Source organism: Hyla sarda, unplaced genomic scaffold, assembly GCF_029499605.1.
Source record: "Hyla sarda isolate aHylSar1 unplaced genomic scaffold, aHylSar1.hap1 scaffold_2492, whole genome shotgun sequence".
NCBI classification, from domain to species: domain Eukaryota; kingdom Metazoa; phylum Chordata; class Amphibia; order Anura; family Hylidae; genus Hyla; species Hyla sarda.
The window spans coordinates 1-19876 of record NW_026609179.1 but is presented as its reverse complement, the minus strand read 5'-3'; the positions used below and the strand labels follow the sequence as shown (position 1 = coordinate 19876).

Here is a 19876-nt window from a genome sequence, read left to right as displayed (position 1 = left end):
TTTCGACCGTACTAACTATGTAACTATGTAACATAACATGGGGGGGGGGGGGGGGGGTCTCCTGGCTGTTCACACAGGTGTGTCATTGCTGTACATTGACCATGCATTGCTTCTGTGGTATTGCAAAGGCAAAGACAAATGCTTCCAGCCATCCATTGCACTAATGGATTGGTCATCAGCTGGCTGTCTATGTCCCGCATCAATATAGACCAAAGTACAGAGGGTTAGGCTATGCTATTGTGCACCTACCTGATGCATCAGAAGGTGCGAGGCCCTTGCTAAATTCTGTGCACAGACTTTGAGATCTATACTTTAGACTGTATCTAAACCTGCTCCAACATGGACTGACATTCTGGCCTACTTTCAGCCGATGCGACTTGTCTGTCGCTGAACAGTCGCTTTTTATGTATTCAGCACCTATGTATAATGTTGTAAAAATGCTCTAGAAGCTAAAGTCGCAGAAATGTCACACATATTTGGCCTGCAACTTTCTGTGCGACAAATTCAGACAGGAAAAATCAGTATAAATCCTTAGAAAATTATCCCCCAGTGTCTCCATCTGCTGGCGGTATTGAATAAGCATTGCTGCACTGATGGGGTATGCATTAGACGAAAAAAAAGAAGAAAAAGAAGAATAATACGCCCAGAAAAGAGGCGAAAAGGAGAAAAACGTAAAAAAACGTGAAAAAAAAGTAAGAGGAAGAGAAGGGAAAAAAAGGTGGAAATGGGTTTAAAAGTGATTTCGGCGGAGAAATATATATATATATATATATATATATATATATATATATATATACGCGCACACACACACATATATATAAACGTATTCTCCGTTGAGATATTGCAGCCGCTGCTGTGTCCAGGCCCAGGAGCCTTAGCACTGTGCTGTGATGTCACTCAATACCACTGACATCACTAGGTGTAAACAACATCTCTCCTTTGCTGTGTATGTGACTATGGAGCTGTTTGGTGATGTCGTCTATTATGGCCTTCATAGAAGCAACAGGAGATTGTTGCATCCATCTAGAACCCTCAGAACTACAGTGCTATGATGTCACTCACTTCCACAGGCCTTGCAGAGTGTAAACAACAACAACCCAGCTTTGTTGTGTATGTAACCATAGGGATTTGTGATGTCACCTAGAACCTTCACAGCAGCGACAGCTTTATGAGGAGCATCAGCACTGCTCTGCCTGAGCAGAACCATCACCGCCATAGGTTGTCAAATAACCCGGGTTTAACCCACACAGGTAAGTCCAATGGGGTGCAGGCATGTCCTCTATGCTTACAGCTTCCCGTGGGTGTTGGTTTGATACCGTTTGGGGACAGCCAAGGAGGCATCTGCAGGCAACAAAGGTAGGTGTGTGCTTGTGTGTGTGTTTCCTATGCAGATCCTAAGCCCAGTGTCACATGCAAGTAGGAGGAGTAAGAAGGGTTCCTGGCAAATCCGGGTTATGGATTGCATTTAAAAAGGCCCCGTGGGAGTGCAATGGGCCCCTGTCTTGCTGCTTAGCAATAATGGTATGGGTTTAGGTTCTGCTGTGTGTACTGGTGGTTGACTGCCCCCCAGCCCAGAGTGTGCATGGAAAATTGTCTGGCAGCCTCCCTGACAGCAAGCAGTGATAGTGCCCATGAAGGGCACCTTGTTGGGCCCGCCCCTTTCACGGTTATCGCTTCTCGGCCTTTTGGCTAAGATCAAGTGTAGTATCTGTTCTTATCAGTTTAATATCTGATACGTCCCCTATCTGGGGACCATATATTAAATGGATTTTTGAGAACGGGGGCCGATTTCGAAGCTTGCTTCCGTCGCCCTATGCATTGACCCGATATGGCAGTATCTTCGGGTACAGTGCACCACCCCCTTACAGGGTTAAAAAGAAAGATTCCTACTTTCATTGCTACCTGCTTGCTGGCTAGCCAGCTAGCCAGCCCTGTGGGCCTTGCTGCTGCTGCAGCCAAAAAACAAAAGGTGGTGCTGCTGCTGCTTCTGCTGCTTCTGCTTCTGCTTGTGTCTGGCCGCTGTTGGAGCGTCCAGGCACAGGACTTCTGCTGCTGCTGACTAAATGGCCTCCTTAATTGGATCATTTGAGTAGCCAGCACACCTGTGCAGGTAGGGCATGACATGATAGGCAGCTGCCTTGATAGCGGGTGGGTGCTGAATGTTCCTAATTGACAAAATAAGATTAATGCTTATGAAGAAATATAAAATCTCATCCCTTCCCCAATATCGCGCCACACCCCTACCCCTTAATTCCCTGGTTGAACTTGATGGCCATATGTCTTTTTTCGACCGTACTAACTATGTAACTATGTAACATAACATGGGGGGGGGGGGGGGGGTCTCCTGGCTGTTCACACAGGTGTGTCATTGCTGTACATTGACCATGCATTGCTTCTGTGGTATTGCAAAGGCAAAGACAAATGCTTCCAGCCATCCATTGCACTAATGGATTGGTCATCAGCTGGCTGTCTATGTCCCGCATCAATATAGACCAAAGTACAGAGGGTTAGGCTATGCTATTGTGCACCTACCTGATGCATCAGAAGGTGCGAGGCCCTTGCTAAATTCTGTGCACAGACTTTGAGATCTATACTTTAGACTGTATCTAAACCTGCTCCAACATGGACTGACATTCTGGCCTACTTTCAGCCGATGCGACTTGTCTGTCGCTGAACAGTCGCTTTTTATGTATTCAGCACCTATGTATAATGTTGTAAAAATGCTCTAGAAGCTAAAGTCGCAGAAATGTCACACATATTTGGCCTGCAACTTTCTGTGCGACAAATTCAGACAGGAAAAATCAGTATAAATCCTTAGAAAATTATCCCCCAGTGTCTCCATCTGCTGGCGGTATTGAATAAGCATTGCTGCACTGATGGGGTATGCATTAGACGAAAAAAAAGAAGAAAAAGAAGAATAATACGCCCAGAAAAGAGGCGAAAAGGAGAAAAACGTAAAAAAACGTGAAAAAAAAGTAAGAGGAAGAGAAGGGAAAAAAAGGTGGAAATGGGTTTAAAAGTGATTTCGGCGGAGAAATATATATATATATATATATATATATATATATATATATATATACGCGCACACACACACATATATATAAACGTATTCTCCGTTGAGATATTGCAGCCGCTGCTGTGTCCAGGCCCAGGAGCCTTAGCACTGTGCTGTGATGTCACTCAATACCACTGACATCACTAGGTGTAAACAACATCTCTCCTTTGCTGTGTATGTGACTATGGAGCTGTTTGGTGATGTCGTCTATTATGGCCTTCATAGAAGCAACAGGAGATTGTTGCATCCATCTAGAACCCTCAGAACTACAGTGCTATGATGTCACTCACTTCCACAGGCCTTGCAGAGTGTAAACAACAACAACCCAGCTTTGTTGTGTATGTAACCATAGGGATTTGTGATGTCACCTAGAACCTTCACAGCAGCGACAGCTTTATGAGGAGCATCAGCACTGCTCTGCCTGAGCAGAACCATCACCGCCATAGGTTGTCAAATAACCCGGGTTTAACCCACACAGGTAAGTCCAATGGGGTGCAGGCATGTCCTCTATGCTTACAGCTTCCCGTGGGTGTTGGTTTGATACCGTTTGGGGACAGCCAAGGAGGCATCTGCAGGCAACAAAGGTAGGTGTATGCTTGTGTGTGTGTTTCCTATGCAGATCCTAAGCCCAGTGTCACATGCAAGTAGGAGGAGTAAGAAGGGTTCCTGGCAAATCCGGGTTATGGATTGCATTTAAAAAGGCCCCGTGGGAGTGCAATGGGCCCCTGTCTTGCTGCTTAGCAATAATGGTATGGGTTTAGGTTCTGCTGTGTGTACTGGTGGTTGACTGCCCCCCAGCCCAGAGTGTGCATGGAAAATTGTCTGGCAGCCTCCCTGACAGCAAGCAGTGATAGTGCCCATGAAGGGCACCTTGTTGGGCCCGCCCCTTTCACGGTTATCGCTTCTCGGCCTTTTGGCTAAGATCAAGTGTAGTATCTGTTCTTATCAGTTTAATATCTGATACGTCCCCTATCTGGGGACCATATATTAAATGGATTTTTGAGAACGGGGGCCGATTTCGAAGCTTGCTTCCGTCGCCCTATGCATTGACCCGATATGGCAGTATCTTCGGGTACAGTGCACCACCCCCTTACAGGGTTAAAAAGAAAGATTCCTACTTTCATTGCTACCTGCTTGCTGGCTAGCCAGCTAGCCAGCCCTGTGGGCCTTGCTGCTGCTGCAGCCAAAAAACAAAAGGTGGTGCTGCTGCTTCTGCTGCTTCTGCTGCTTCTGCTTCTGCTTGTGTCTGGCCGCTGTTGGAGCGTCCAGGCACAGGACTTCTGCTGCTGCTGACTAAATGGCCTCCTTAATTGGATCATTTGAGTAGCCAGCACACCTGTGCAGGTAGGGCATGACATGATAGGCAGCTGCCTTGATAGCGGGTGGGTGCTGAATGTTCCTAATTGACAAAATAAGATTAATGCTTATGTAGAAATATAAAATCTCATCCCTTCCCCAATATCGCGCCACACCCCTACCCCTTAATTCCCTGGTTGAACTTGATGGACATATGTCTTTTTTCGACCGTACTAACTATGTAACTATGTAACATAACATGGGGGGGGGGGGGGTCTCCTGGCTGTTCACACAGGTGTGTCATTGCTGTACATTGACCATGCATTGCTTCTGTGGTATTGCAAAGGCAAAGACAAATGCTTCCAGCCATCCATTGCACTAATGGATTGGTCATCAGCTGGCTGTCTATGTCCCGCATCAATATAGACCAAAGTACAGAGGGTTAGGCTATGCTATTGTGCACCTACCTGATGCATCAGAAGGTGCGAGGCCCTTGCTAAATTCTCTGCACAGACTTTGAGATCTATACTTTAGACTGTATCTAAACCTGCTCCAACATGGACTGACATTCTGGCCTACTTTCAGCCGATGCGACTTGTCTGTCGCTGAACAGTCGCTTTTTATGTATTCAGCACCTATGTATAATGTTGTAAAAATGCTCTAGAAGCTAAAGTCGCAGAAATGTCACACATATTTGGCCTGCAACTTTCTGTGCGACAAATTCAGACAGGAAAAATCAGTATAAATCCTTAGAAAATTATCCCCCAGTGTCTCCATCTGCTGGCGGTATTGAATAAGCATTGCTGCACTGATGGGGTATGCATTAGAGGAAAAAAAAGAAGAAAAAGAAGAATAATACGCCCAGAAAAGAGGCGAAAAGGAGAAAAACGTAAAAAAAACGTGAAAAAAAAGTAAGAGGAAGAGAAGGGAAAAAAAGGTGGAAATGGGTTTAAAAGTGATTTCGGCGGAGAAATATATATATATATATATATATATATATATATATATATATATATATATATATATATATATATACGCGCACACACACACATATATATAAACGTATTCTCCGTTGAGATATTGCAGCCGCTGCTGTGTCCAGGCCCAGGAGCCTTAGCACTGTGCTGTGATGTCACTCAATACCACTGACATCACTAGGTGTAAACAACATCTCTCCTTTGCTGTGTATGTGACTATGGAGCTGTTTGGTGATGTCGTCTATTATGGCCTTCATAGAAGCAACAGGAGATTGTTGCATCCATCTAGAACCCTCAGAACTACAGTGCTATGATGTCACTCACTTCCACAGGCCTTGCAGAGTGTAAACAACAACAACCCAGCTTTGTTGTGTATGTAACCATAGGGATTTGTGATGTCACCTAGAACCTTCACAGCAGCGACAGCTTTATGAGGAGCATCAGCACTGCTCTGCCTGAGCAGAACCATCACCGCCATAGGTTGTCAAATAACCCGGGTTTAACCCACACAGGTAAGTCCAATGGGGTGCAGGCATGTCCTCTATGCTTACAGCTTCCTGTGGGTGTTGGTTTGATACCGTTTGGGGACAGCCAAGGAGGCATCTGCAGGCAACAAAGGTAGGTGTGTGCTTGTGTGTGTGTTTCCTATGCAGATCCTAAGCCCAGTGTCACATGCAAGTAGGAGGAGTAAGAAGGGTTCCTGGCAAATCCGGGTTATGGATTGCATTTAAAAAGGCCCCGTGGGAGTGCAATGGGCCCCTGTCTTGCTGCTTAGCAATAATGGTATGGGTTTAGGTTCTGCTGTGTGTACTGGTGGTTGACTGCCCCCCAGCCCAGAGTGTGCATGGAAAATTGTCTGGCAGCCTCCCTGACAGCAAGCAGTGATAGTGCCCATGAAGGGCACCTTGTTGGGCCCGCCCCTTTCACGGTTATCGCTTCTCGGCCTTTTGGCTAAGATCAAGTGTAGTATCTGTTCTTATCAGTTTAATATCTGATACGTCCCCTATCTGGGGACCATATATTAAATGGATTTTTGAGAACGGGGGCCGATTTCGAAGCTTGCTTCCGTCGCCCTATGCATTGACCCGATATGGCAGTATCTTCGGGTACAGTGCACCACCCCCTTACAGGGTTAAAAAGAAAGATTCCTACTTTCATTGCTACCTGCTTGCTGGCTAGCCAGCTAGCCAGCCCTGTGGGCCTTGCTGCTGCTGCAGCCAAAAGCCAAAAAACAAAAGGTGGTGCTGCTGCTGCTTCTGCTGCTTCTGCTGCTTCTGCTTCTGCTTGTGTCTGGCCGCTGTTGGAGCGTCCAGGCACAGGACTTCTGCTGCTGCTGACTAAATGGCCTCCTTAATTGGATCATTTGAGTAGCCAGCACACCTGTGCAGGTAGGGCATGACATGATAGGCAGCTGCCTTGATAGCGGGTGGGTGCTGAATGTTCCTAATTGACAAAATAAGATTAATGCTTATGAAGAAATATAAAATCTCATCCCTTCCTCAATATCGCGCCACACCCCTACCCCTTAATTCCCTGGTTGAACTTGATGGACATATGTCTTTTTTCGACCGTACTAACTATGTAACTATGTAACATAACATGGGGGGGGGGGGGGGGGTCTCCTGGCTGTTCACACAGGTGTGTCATTGCTGTACATTGACCATGCATTGCTTCTGTGGTATTGCAAAGGCAAAGACAAATGCTTCCAGCCATCCATTGCACTAATGGATTGGTCATCAGCTGGCTGTCTATGTCCCGCATCAATATAGACCAAAGTACAGAGGGTTAGGCTATGCTATTGTGCACCTACCTGATGCATCAGAAGGTGCGAGGCCCTTGCTAAATTCTGTGCACAGACTTTGAGATCTATACTTTAGACTGTATCTAAACCTGCTCCAACATGGACTGACATTCTGGCCTACTTTCAGCCGATGCGACTTGTCTGTCGCTGAACAGTCGCTTTTTATGTATTCAGCACCTATGTATAATGTTGTAAAAATGCTCTAGAAGCTAAAGTCGCAGAAATGTCACACATATTTGGCCTGCAACTTTCTGTGCGACAAATTCAGACAGGAAAAATCAGTATAAATCCTTAGAAAATTATCCCCCAGTGTCTCCATCTGCTGGCGGTATTGAATAAGCATTGCTGCACTGATGGGGTATGCATTAGACGGAAAAAAAGAAGAAAAAGAAGAATAATACGCCCAGAAAAGAGGCGAAAAGGAGAAAAAACGTAAAAAAACGTGAAAAAAAAGTAAGAGGAAGAGAAGGGAAAAAAAGGTGGAAATGGGTTTAAAAGTGATTTCGGCGGAGAAATATATATATATATATATATATATATATATATATATATATATATATATATATATATACGCGCACACACACACATATATATAAACGTATTCTCCGTTGAGATATTGCAGCCGCTGCTGTGTCCAGGCCCAGGAGCCTTAGCACTGTGCTGTGATGTCACTCAATACCACTGACATCACTAGGTGTAAACAACATCTCTCCTTTGCTGTGTATGTGACTATGGAGCTGTTTGGTGATGTCGTCTATTATGGCCTTCATAGAAGCAACAGGAGATTGTTGCATCCATCTAGAACCCTCAGAACTACAGTGCTATGATGTCACTCACTTCCACAGGCCTTGCAGAGTGTAAACAACAACAACCCAGCTTTGTTGTGTATGTAACCATAGGGATTTGTGATGTCACCTAGAACCTTCACAGCAGCGACAGCTTTATGAGGAGCATCAGCACTGCTCTGCCTGAGCAGAACCATCACCGCCATAGGTTGTCAAATAACCCGGGTTTAACCCACACAGGTAAGTCCAATGGGGTGCAGGCATGTCCTCTATGCTTACAGCTTCCCGTGGGTGTTGGTTTGATACCGTTTGGGGACAGCCAAGGAGGCATCTGCAGGCAACAAAGGAAGGTGTGTGCTTGTGTGTGTGTTTCCTATGCAGATCCTAAGCCCAGTGTCACATGCAAGTAGGAGGAGTAAGAAGGGTTCCTGGCAAATCCGGGTTATGGATTGCATTTAAAAAGGCCCCGTGGGAGTGCAATGGGCCCCTGTCTTGCTGCTTAGCAATAATGGTATGGGTTTAGGTTCTGCTGTGTGTACTGGTGGTTGACTGCCCCCCAGCCCAGAGTGTGCATGGAAAATTGTCTGGCAGCCTCCCTGACAGCAAGCAGTGATAGTGCCCATGAAGGGCACCTTGTTGGGCCCGCCCCTTTCACGGTTATCGCTTCTCGGCCTTTTGGCTAAGATCAAGTGTAGTATCTGTTCTTATCAGTTTAATATCTGATACGTCCCCTATCTGGGGACCATATATTAAATGGATTTTTGAGAACGGGGGCCGATTTCGAAGCTTGCTTCCGTCGCCCTATGCATTGACCCGATATGGCAGTATCTTCGGGTACAGTGCACCACCCCCTTACAGGGTTAAAAAGAAAGATTCCTACTTTCATTGCTACCTGCTTGCTGGCTAGCCAGCTAGCCAGCCCTGTGGGCCTTGCTGCTGCTGCAGCCAAAAAACAAAAGGTGGTGCTGCTGCTGCTTCTGCTGCTTCTGCTTGTGTCTGGCCGCTGTTGGAGCGTCCAGGCACAGGACTTCTGCTGCTGCTGACTAAATGGCCTCCTTAATTGGATCATTTGAGTAGCCAGCACACCTGTGCAGGTAGGGCATGACATGATAGGCAGCTGCCTTGATAGCGGGTGGGTGCTGAATCTTCCTAATTGACAAAATAAGATTAATGCTTATGAAGAAATATAAAATCTCATCCCTTCCCCAATATCGCGCCACACACCTACCCCTTAATTCCCTGGTTGAACTTGATGGACATATGTCTTTTTTCGACCGTACTAACTATGTAACTATGTAACATAACATGGGGGGGGGGGGTCTCCTGGCTGTTCACACAGGTGTGTCATTGCTGTACATTGACCATGCATTGCTTCTGTGGTATTGCAAAGGCAAAGACAAATGCTTCCAGCCATCCATTGCACTAATGGATTGGTCATCAGCTGGCTGTCTATGTCCCGCATCAATATAGACCAAAGTACAGAGGGTTAGGCTATGCTATTGTGCACCTACCTGATGCATCAGAAGGTGCGAGGCCCTTGCTAAATTCTGTGCACAGACTTTGAGATCTATACTTTAGACTGTATCTAAACCTGCTCCAACATGGACTGACATTCTGGCCTACTTTCAGCCGATGCGACTTGTCTGTCGCTGAACAGTCGCTTTTTATGTATTCAGCACCTATGTATAATGTTGTAAAAATGCTCTAGAAGCTAAAGTCGCAGAAATGTCACACATATTTGGCCTGCAACTTTCTGTGCGACAAATTCAGACAGGAAAAATCAGTATAAATCCTTAGAAAATTATCCCCCAGTGTCTCCATCTGCTGGCGGTATTGAATAAGCATTGCTGCACTGATGGGGTATGCATTAGACGAAAAAAAAGAAGAAAAAGAAGAATAATACGCCCAGAAAAGAGGCGAAAAGGAGAAAAACGTAAAAAAACGTGAAAAAAAAGTAAGAGGAAGAGAAGGGAAAAAAAGGTGGAAATGGGTTTAAAAGTGATTTCGGCGGAGAAATATATATATATATATATATATATATATATATATATATATATATATATACGCGCACACACACACATATATATAAACGTATTCTCCGTTGAGATATTGCAGCCGCTGCTGTGTCCAGGCCCAGGAGCCTTAGCACTGTGCTGTGATGTCACTCAATACCACTGACATCACTAGGTGTAAACAACATCTCTCCTTTGCTGTGTATGTGACTATGGAGCTGTTTGGTGATGTCGTCTATTATGGCCTTCATAGAAGCAACAGGAGATTGTTGCATCCATCTAGAACCCTCAGAACTACAGTGCTATGATGTCACTCACTTCCACAGGCCTTGCAGAGTGTAAACAACAACAACCCAGCTTTGTTGTGTATGTAACCATAGGGATTTGTGATGTCACCTAGAACCTTCACAGCAGCGACAGCTTTATGAGGAGCATCAGCACTGCTCTGCCTGAGCAGAACCATCACCGCCATAGGTTGTCAAATAACCCGGGTTTAACCCACACAGGTAAGTCCAATGGGGTGCAGGCATGTCCTCTATGCTTACAGCTTCCCGTGGGTGTTGGTTTGATACCGTTTGGGGACAGCCAAGGAGGCATCTGCAGGCAACAAAGGTAGGTGTGTGCTTGTGTGTGTGTTTCCTATGCAGATCCTAAGCCCAGTGTCACATGCAAGTAGGAGGAGTAAGAAGGGTTCCTGGCAAATCCGGGTTATGGATTGCATTTAAAAAGGCCCCGTGGGAGTGCAATGGGCCCCTGTCTTGCTGCTTAGCAATAATGGTATGGGTTTAGGTTCTGCTGTGTGTACTGGTGGTTGACTGCCCCCCAGCCCAGAGTGTGCATGGAAAATTGTCTGGCAGCCTCCCTGACAGCAAGCAGTGATAGTGCCCATGAAGGGCACCTTGTTGGGCCCGCCCCTTTCACGGTTATCGCTTCTCGGCCTTTTGGCTAAGATCAAGTGTAGTATCTGTTCTTATCAGTTTAATATCTGATACGTCCCCTATCTGGGGACCATATATTAAATGGATTTTTGAGAACGGGGGCCGATTTCGAAGCTTGCTTCCGTCGCCCTATGCATTGACCCGATATGGCAGTATCTTCGGGTACAGTGCACCACCCCCTTACAGGGTTAAAAAGAAAGATTCCTACTTTCATTGCTACCTGCTTGCTGGCTAGCCAGCTAGCCAGCCCTGTGGGCCTTGCTGCTGCTGCAGCCAAAAAACAAAAGGTGGTGCTGCTGCTGCTTCTGCTGCTTCTGCTTCTGCTTGTGTCTGGCCGCTGTTGGAGCGTCCAGGCACAGGACTTCTGCTGCTGCTGACTAAATGGCCTCCTTAATTGGATCATTTGAGTAGCCAGCACACCTGTGCAGGTAGGGCATGACATGATAGGCAGCTGCCTTGATAGCGGGTGGGTGCTGAATGTTCCTAATTGACAAAATAAGATTAATGCTTATGAAGAAATATAAAATCTCATCCCTTCCCCAATATCGCGCCACACCCCTACCCCTTAATTCCCTGGTTGAACTTGATGGACATATGTCTTTTTTCGACCGTACTAACTATGTAACTATGTAACATAACATGGGGGGGGGGGGTCTCCTGGCTGTTCACACAGGTGTGTCATTGCTGTACATTGACCATGCATTGCTTCTGTGGTATTGCAAAGGCAAAGACAAATGCTTCCAGCCATCCATTGCACTAATGGATTGGTCATCAGCTGGCTGTCTATGTCCCGCATCAATATAGACCAAAGTACAGAGGGTTAGGCTATGCTATTGTGCACCTACCTGATGCATCAGAAGGTGCGAGGCCCTTGCTAAATTCTGTGCACAGACTTTGAGATCTATACTTTAGACTGTATCTAAACCTGCTCCAACATGGACTGACATTCTGGCCTACTTTCAGCCGATGCGACTTGTCTGTCGCTGAACAGTCGCTTTTTATGTATTCAGCACCTATGTATAATGTTGTAAAAATGCTCTAGAAGCTAAAGTCGCAGAAATGTCACACATATTTGGCCTGCAACTTTCTGTGCGACAAATTCAGACAGGAAAAATCAGTATAAATCCTTAGAAAATTATCCCCCAGTGTCTCCATCTGCTGGCGGTATTGAATAAGCATTGCTGCACTGATGGGGTATGCATTAGACGAAAAAAAAGAAGAAAAAGAAGAATAATACGCCCAGAAAAGAGGCGAAAAGGAGAAAAACGTAAAAAAACGTGAAAAAAAAAGTAAGAGGAAGAGAAGGGAAAAAAAGGTGGAAATGGGTTTAAAAGTGATTTCGGCGGAGAAATATATATATATATATATATATATATATATATATACGCGCACACACACACATATATATAAACGTATTCTCCGTTGAGATATTGCAGCCGCTGCTGTGTCCAGGCCCAGGAGCCTTAGCACTGTGCTGTGATGTCACTCAATACCACTGACATCACTAGGTGTAAACAACATCTCTCCTTTGCTGTGTATGTGACTATGGAGCTGTTTGGTGATGCCGTCTATTATGGCCTTCATAGAAGCAACAGGAGATTGTTGCATCCATCTAGAACCCTCAGAACTACAGTGCTATGATGTCACTCACTTCCACAGGCCTTGCAGAGTGTAAACAACAACAACCCAGCTTTGTTGTGTATGTAACCATAGGGATTTGTGATGTCACCTAGAACCTTCACAGCAGCGACAGCTTTATGAGGAGCATCAGCACTGCTCTGCCTGAGCAGAACCATCACCGCCATAGGTTGTCAAATAACCCGGGTTTAACCCACACAGGTAAGTCCAATGGGGTGCAGGCATGTCCTCTATGCTTACAGCTTCCCGTGGGTGTTGGTTTGATACCGTTTGGGGACAGCCAAGGAGGCATCTGCAGGCAACAAAGGTAGGTGTGTGCTTGTGTGTGTGTTTCCTATGCAGATCCTAAGCCCAGTGTCACATGCAAGTAGGAGGAGTAAGAAGGGTTCCTGGCAAATCCGGGTTATGGATTGCATTTAAAAAGGCCCCGTGGGAGTGCAATGGGCCCCTGTCTTGCTGCTTAGCAATAATGGTATGGGTTTAGGTTCTGCTGTGTGTACTGGTGGTTGACTGCCCCCCAGCCCAGAGTGTGCATGGAAAATTGTCTGGCAGCCTCCCTGACAGCAAGCAGTGATAGTGCCCATGAAGGGCACCTTGTTGGGCCTGCCCCTTTCACGGTTATCGCTTCTCGGCCTTTTGGCTAAGATCAAGTGTAGTATCTGTTCTTATCAGTTTAATATCTGATACGTCCCCTATCTGGGGACCATATATTAAATGGATTTTTGAGAACGGGGGCCGATTTCGAAGCTTGCTTCCGTCGCCCTATGCATTGACCCGATATGGCAGTATCTTCGGGTACAGTGCACCACCCCCTTACAGGGTTAAAAAGAAAGATTCCTACTTTCATTGCTACCTGCTTGCTGGCTAGCCAGCTAGCCAGCCCTGTGGGCCTTGCTGCTGCTGCAGCCAAAAAACAAAAGGTGGTGCTGCTGCTGCTTCTGCTGCTTCTGCTTGTGTCTGGCCGCTGTTGGAGCGTCCAGGCACAGGACTTCTGCTGCTGCTGACTAAATGGCCTCCTTAATTGGATCATTTGAGTAGCCAGCACACCTGTGCAGGTAGGGCATGACATGATAGGCAGCTGCCTTGATAGCGGGTGGGTGCTGAATCTTCCTAATTGACAAAATAAGATTAATGCTTATGAAGAAATATAAAATCTCATCCCTTCCCCAATATCGCGCCACACCCCTACCCCTTAATTCCCTGGTTGAACTTGATGGACATATGTCTTTTTTCGACCGTACTAACTATGTAACTATGTAACATAACATGGGGGGGGGGGGGGTCTCCTGGCTGTTCACACAGGTGTGTCATTGCTGTACATTGACCATGCATTGCTTCTGTGGTATTGCAAAGGCAAAGACAAATGCTTCCAGCCATCCATTGCACTAATGGATTGGTCATCAGCTGGCTGTCTATGTCCCGCATCAATATAGACCAAAGTACAGAGGGTTAGGCTATGCTATTGTGCACCTACCTGATGCATCAGAAGGTGCGAGGCCCTTGCTAAATTCTGTGCACAGACTTTGAGATCTATACTTTAGACTGTATCTAAACCTGCTCCAACATGGACTGACATTCTGGCCTACTTTCAGCCGATGCGACTTGTCTGTCGCTGAACAGTCGCTTTTTATGTATTCAGCACCTATGTATAATGTTGTAAAAATGCTCTAGAAGCTAAAGTCGCAGAAATGTCACACATATTTGGCCTGCAACTTTCTGTGCGACAAATTCAGACAGGAAAAATCAGTATAAATCCTTAGAAAATTATCCCCCAGTGTCTCCATCTGCTGGCGGTATTGAATAAGCATTGCTGCACTGATGGGGTATGCATTAGACGAAAAAAAAGAAGAAAAAGAAGAATAATACGCCCAGAAAAGAGGCGAAAAGGAGAAAAACGTAAAAAAACGTGAAAAAAAAGTAAGAGGAAGAGAAGGGAAAAAAAGGTGGAAATGGGTTTAAAAGTGATTTCGGCGGAGAAATATATATATATATATATATATATATATATACGCGCACACACACACATATATATAAACGTATTCTCCGTTGAGATATTGCAGCCGCTGCTGTGTCCAGGCCCAGGAGCCTTAGCACTGTGCTGTGATGTCACTCAATACCACTGACATCACTAGGTGTAAACAACATCTCTCCTTTGCTGTGTATGTGACTATGGAGCTGTTTGGTGATGTCGTCTATTATGGCCTTCATAGAAGCAACAGGAGATTGTTGCATCCATCTAGAACCCTCAGAACTACAGTGCTATGATGTCACTCACTTCCACAGGCCTTGCAGAGTGTAAACAACAACAACCCAGCTTTGTTGTGTATGTAACCATAGGGATTTGTGATGTCACCTAGAACCTTCACAGCAGCGACAGCTTTATGAGGAGCATCAGCACTGCTCTGCCTGAGCAGAACCATCACCGCCATAGGTTGTCAAATAACCCGGGTTTAACCCACACAGGTAAGTCCAATGGGGTGCAGGCATGTCCTCTATGCTTACAGCTTCCCGTGGGTGTTGGTTTGATACCGTTTGGGGACAGCCAAGGAGGCATCTGCAGGCAACAAAGGTAGGTGTGTGCTTGTGTGTGTGTTTCCTATGCAGATCCTAAGCCCAGTGTCACATGCAAGTAGGAGGAGTAAGAAGGGTTCCTGGCAAATCCGGGTTATGGATTGCATTTAAAAAGGCCCCGTGGGAGTGCAATGGGCCCCTGTCTTGCTGCTTAGCAATAATGGTATGGGTTTAGGTTCTGCTGTGTGTACTGGTGGTTGACTGCCCCCCAGCCCAGAGTGTGCATGGAAAATTGTCTGGCAGCCTCCCTGACAGCAAGCAGTGATAGTGCCCATGAAGGGCACCTTGTTGGGCCCGCCCCTTTCACGGTTATCGCTTCTCGGCCTTTTGGCTAAGATCAAGTGTAGTATCTGCATTTGGTCTGGTCGGAAGGTGTCTGTGGTACCCTGCTTCTCGGCCTTGGGGGATTGTCTCTCCTTACGGAGGGACTTCACCCCCTTGCTGCTATTGGGGAGCGGGCTTAGTCCACAGACAACGGGTTGCGATCCCCCTGTCTCTGGGACCTTGTGTCTCAGAAGGCATTTTCGGTACGTTGAGCGTTACCTGTAGCTTCGGAAGCACCTAGGGTACCCCCGACCTCTGCCTTGGGTAAGGGTTCCGCTTTTATAGCGGGATTCCGAGCCCCTGCTGCTATTGGGGAAGGGGCTTAGTCCCTGGGTGTGGAAGATGCCGTTCTCCTGGGCTTTCCCCTCTGGGGAAATGTCGATGCGAAATACCATCCGCATAGAGGTGTCGGAGAGCCATCGTCAGTTGAAGAACCTCCGCTTCATTGCGGAGGTGATTCTTCTTGACTACTTCCGCCTCAATAGGGAGGACATCCTGTGTCTAAATGACCAGGAAAGCCGTGGCCTGTATACCGTCACCTTCACGGCCACGGCGTGTTGCGATAACATCTATGCAACCTTGTCTGGTGCGGACCAGAGGGACGATCGACTCGACGGTCTTTCGTTCCAGTTCCTCTATGGTGAGGAACATATACCGTTGGTGGTGGCTATGCACAGCCCTCATGTGACCACGGAGGATATAGCCACTTTTCTTCGGCGATACTGCGAAGAGGTGCGATTCGCAAACAAAATCTTGAACTCCGTGCGGTTCTGGAACGGCAAGAGGAAGTTCTGGGTCAAGCTCCGTAAGGATCCCGGTGGTATTGGGGGTCTTTGCCATCCGCCCCCAAATTTTGCCATCGGGAGAGTTCGGGGCTTCCTGTTCTATCCTCAAATGCCTATGTATTGCCGAAATTGCTTGAGGTTTGGCCACACCCAGGAGACCTGCGGCGCGGAGCGTGTGATTCGCTGCAATAGGTGTGGCCAAGAAGGTCACATAGCCTCAAGATGTAGCCACACGATAAGGTGCAACCTCTGCGGAGAGGAAAATCACGATTTTAATTCCTGTCCCCATAAAGCAAAAACTACGATGGGTGGGTCAAGGCTGGGCCCACCCAAAGAGGGGACAGGACAAAAGACATCCTTTTTTAAGATGCCCAAACCCCAGATGGCAGGTACTGATGGGTCCAGGCCCAAGACCTCTGGTGCTCCATCGGGGGGCCCACCGGTGGTAGTGCTAGGGGGAGGCCATGGGGATTCCACGAAGCCCAGGCGGGTGATCGAGTTTACTGCCCGGGAAATTGAAAGACGTCGATCGACTTCCTACCTGGCTCAAGAGCCCGCCGAAACATCTGAAGGGGGCTCACCTGTGGCGGGTGGCAGCCGACGGGCCTCGGTGGGGGCAGAGGTGGACCCAAAATTGCAACATAAGCCAGGTACTGGCTTGGCCCAGGGTCGCCCTGCTCCGGATGAAGAGGCCCCGGTGAAAGCCCGCCGGAAGGGGAGCCAGGTGGCCAGGTCTGAGCCCGGTCCTGTTACTCCGCCTATACAGGACAGGGCCAAGAAGACAAGTGGCGCCAAACCAGGGTTTGCTGCCCCGCCAGCAGTGGACCCGGTGGGTAAAACTGGCCATCGTCGATCGATGGGGAAGTTGGAGCAACAGTCCTCAGCAACGCTTGCTGGGGAACAAGCGATGAAAACTTCCCAGGGTAGCGGCAAAGGTTCCGGAAAAGAGGCCTCACAGGCCCCTGTGCAGCAGTTCCAGTCGTCAAAAGATGAAAGAAGACGCAGATCCATCAGCCGGGGGCCAGAGATTACATCGAGTGAGAGCAACACAGAGGATATGGACAGCAGTGTGACATTTAAAAGACAAAGAGAAGAAGAAGAGGAAGACATTCAAAGGAAAGCGGCGTGCCGTAGTTCGGACGAGAGCGAGCTCAGGGTCGGGGCATCATCCATCTCAAGCTCCGACCCTCAGAACATCAAGGAGCTGATGACCCCGCAGGCGGGGGATGACGGTACGCAGCTTATTATTGACTTTGATTCTCCAAGCACGGACTCTCCATAAACTATGCCTATCCCTGTAAAAATTGCCTCACTCAATGTGAGGTCCTTAAAGAGCCCTGATCGCAGGGCTGCTTTATTTTCTTATCTAGAGACATGTGACTTTGACCTTTGCCTGCTACAAGAATGTGGAATCCCTAGTAAAATGGACTATAAAGACTTAAAAGAAGACTGGAAGCTGGGCCCATCCATATGGTCCGGTGCAAATGACTGTCGTTCTGTGGGTGTTGGGCTGCTCTGCCGAGGCCAGTCCTTTTCTATTCATACAGTAACTGAGATTGTGCCTGGCAGAGCTCTTTTAATTCATCTATATTTTAATGGACTTTTAATTCGTGTTTTAAATGTGTATGCCCCTCCTGATAAACAGGAGCGGGCAGAACTATTTGAAATTTTACCACTGTTTTGTGTTGGGTCTTCCCCCCTGCTGGTGGGAGGTGATTTTAACTGCATACGTGATGGGGAACACCGGCAGGGTGGGGATATTAATCGTAAAGACCGCACTTCTTACCTGCTTAAAAATTTTATTGATGATTTTAATTTGAAAGATTGCTGGAAGGATCTCTTGCCGGAGGACCCGGGCGCCACATGGTCCAATGGAAGAGTGAGCTCCAGAATCGATTTTATTTTTTCCTCTAGAGCTTTTAAACCCCTGAAATGCACGCTCGAGCAGAATATCTTCTCTGATCATAAGCTCCTCTTGGTGGGCCTGGAGCTAGAGGGGGAGCAAAAAGCAAAAAGGGGCCTCTGGAGATTAAACACCACACTCCTAGAGGACCCTGAGATAAAAGAGGAGTTTGTGCGGACCTACCAATGCTGGCAATCACAAAGAAAACCCCACGAGCCTATGCTGCACTGGTGGGAGGGCACCAAATCTAAAATCAGATATTTTTTTATCAAAGCAGGTAAGAAGAAGGCAAAAATGGAAAAACAGTGGTTTTATGTTCTTAACATGCGTTTAAATGTACTTTTTAAATTGAAAGAAGCTGGTATGGATGTAGAAAATGATATTTTAAACCTTAAAACTGAAATAAAACATGCCATAGAAAAGAAAGGGAAACAAATCATTTTTAACTCACATGTGCAGCACCTGGAGGAGGGCGAGAAATGTTCCCGTTTCTTTTTTAAAAAAGTGATGAATAGGAGGGATATCATCCAAAACCTTGAGGGTGAATCCACTCCAAAAGGCATGTTAGATGCAGTTTTTAACTTCTACCAGCTTCTTTTTAATAAGAAAGATCTTAATCCATCCTTTTTAGAACATGTTCTTAATTCCCTTGATTTTAAGCTAGATGTTTTAGACCAGGAGGTTTTATCCCGTGATCTTAACTTAGATGAACTTTTATTTGTTTTTAAAAGTTTTTCTAGTGGGAAGGCCCCTGGGGAAGATGGTTTACCCATCGAATTTTATTTAGCTTTTTGGGATATTTTAAAGGATGATATGGTTTTATTGTATAAAGAAACTTTTATTGTTAATGAACTTCCCCCTTCCTGGAGGAGGGGGATTGTATCATTACTTTTTAAAAAGGGTGAAAAGGATATGCTAAAAAATTGGCGCCCCATCACACTTTTAAATGTCGATTATAAAGTTTTAGCCAAGTTATTAGCTGTCCGTTTTAAACCTTTTATTCATAAATTAATTCACCCAAATCAGGTTTGTGGGGTACCTGGAAGGTCTATAGCTGAATCCCTAAATATTTTAAGAGATGTTTTATGGTATTTTAAGGATAGAAATCAAACTGTAGCAATTTTATCCTTAGACTTTGAAAAAGCCTTTGATAGGGTCTCCCATGAATACCTGTTTTTAGTTCTTAAAAAGATGGCAGTGCCTGAAACGATTTTAAGCCGAATCATGCTTTTATACCGATCCTGTTTTAGTCAAGTCTCTGTTAATGGCTTTTTAACCAGCGGTGTTCCTCTTTTATCAGGTGTCAAACAGGGCTGCCCCCTGTCCCCACTCCTTTTTATTTGCGCAATCGAACCACTGATGGCCCTCCTCAGAAAAGACCGGGTAGTAAGAGGCGTACCGATACCTGGTGGAGGAGGGACCCATCTAAAGGTGTTGGGGTACATGGATGATGTCACCATACTGTGCCCGGACTCTCCATCCATGAGGGGGGCATTGAGGAACACCAGCTATTTCTGCGAGGTCTCTGGTTTTAAGCTAAACACAGATAAATGTGACTGTTTTTATATTGGCTCCTGGGATTCATCCATCACCCCAGGAGTTACAATGCAACAGGATCAAATTAAAGTTTTAGGTATTGTTTTTAACCAGGTCAATGATGGGAGCCCTAACTGGGATTCAGCTATAGCTAAGATGGAGAAGAAGATTTTAATGTGGAATCTTAGAAACCTTACCATGGAGGGGAAGATTTTAATAATAAAGATGGTTTTACTCCCTATTATGCTATACATT

General features: G+C 46.3%; 6 non-coding genes and 1 pseudogene across 6 annotated transcripts; all 7 read left to right on the top strand.

Moving 5' to 3' along the window:
• Positions 1–1669: 1669 nt before the first annotated feature.
• On the top strand, positions 1670–1860 carry LOC130323484 (U2 spliceosomal RNA). The gene has a single exon (XR_008868782.1). It is a non-coding gene; the product is annotated as a U2 spliceosomal RNA (small nuclear RNA).
• A 2092-nt stretch (positions 1861–3952) lies between these two features.
• LOC130323500 (U2 spliceosomal RNA) lies at positions 3953–4143 on the top strand. The gene has a single exon (XR_008868795.1). It is a non-coding gene; the product is annotated as a U2 spliceosomal RNA (small nuclear RNA).
• Positions 4144–6259: 2116 nt separating this feature from the next.
• Positions 6260–6450, top strand: LOC130323498 (U2 spliceosomal RNA). Its single transcript, XR_008868794.1, has one exon. It is a non-coding gene; the product is annotated as a U2 spliceosomal RNA (small nuclear RNA).
• Positions 6451–8573: 2123 nt separating this feature from the next.
• Positions 8574–8764, top strand: LOC130323497 (U2 spliceosomal RNA). The gene has a single exon (XR_008868793.1). It is a non-coding gene; the product is annotated as a U2 spliceosomal RNA (small nuclear RNA).
• A 2087-nt stretch (positions 8765–10851) lies between these two features.
• On the top strand, positions 10852–11042 carry LOC130323495 (U2 spliceosomal RNA). The gene has a single exon (XR_008868792.1). It is a non-coding gene; the product is annotated as a U2 spliceosomal RNA (small nuclear RNA).
• A 2080-nt stretch (positions 11043–13122) lies between these two features.
• LOC130323483 (U2 spliceosomal RNA) lies at positions 13123–13313 on the top strand. The gene has a single exon (XR_008868781.1). It is a non-coding gene; the product is annotated as a U2 spliceosomal RNA (small nuclear RNA).
• Positions 13314–15384: 2071 nt separating this feature from the next.
• On the top strand, positions 15385–15463 carry LOC130323496 (U2 spliceosomal RNA; annotated as a pseudogene).
• The last annotated feature ends 4413 nt before the right edge of the window (positions 15464–19876 follow it).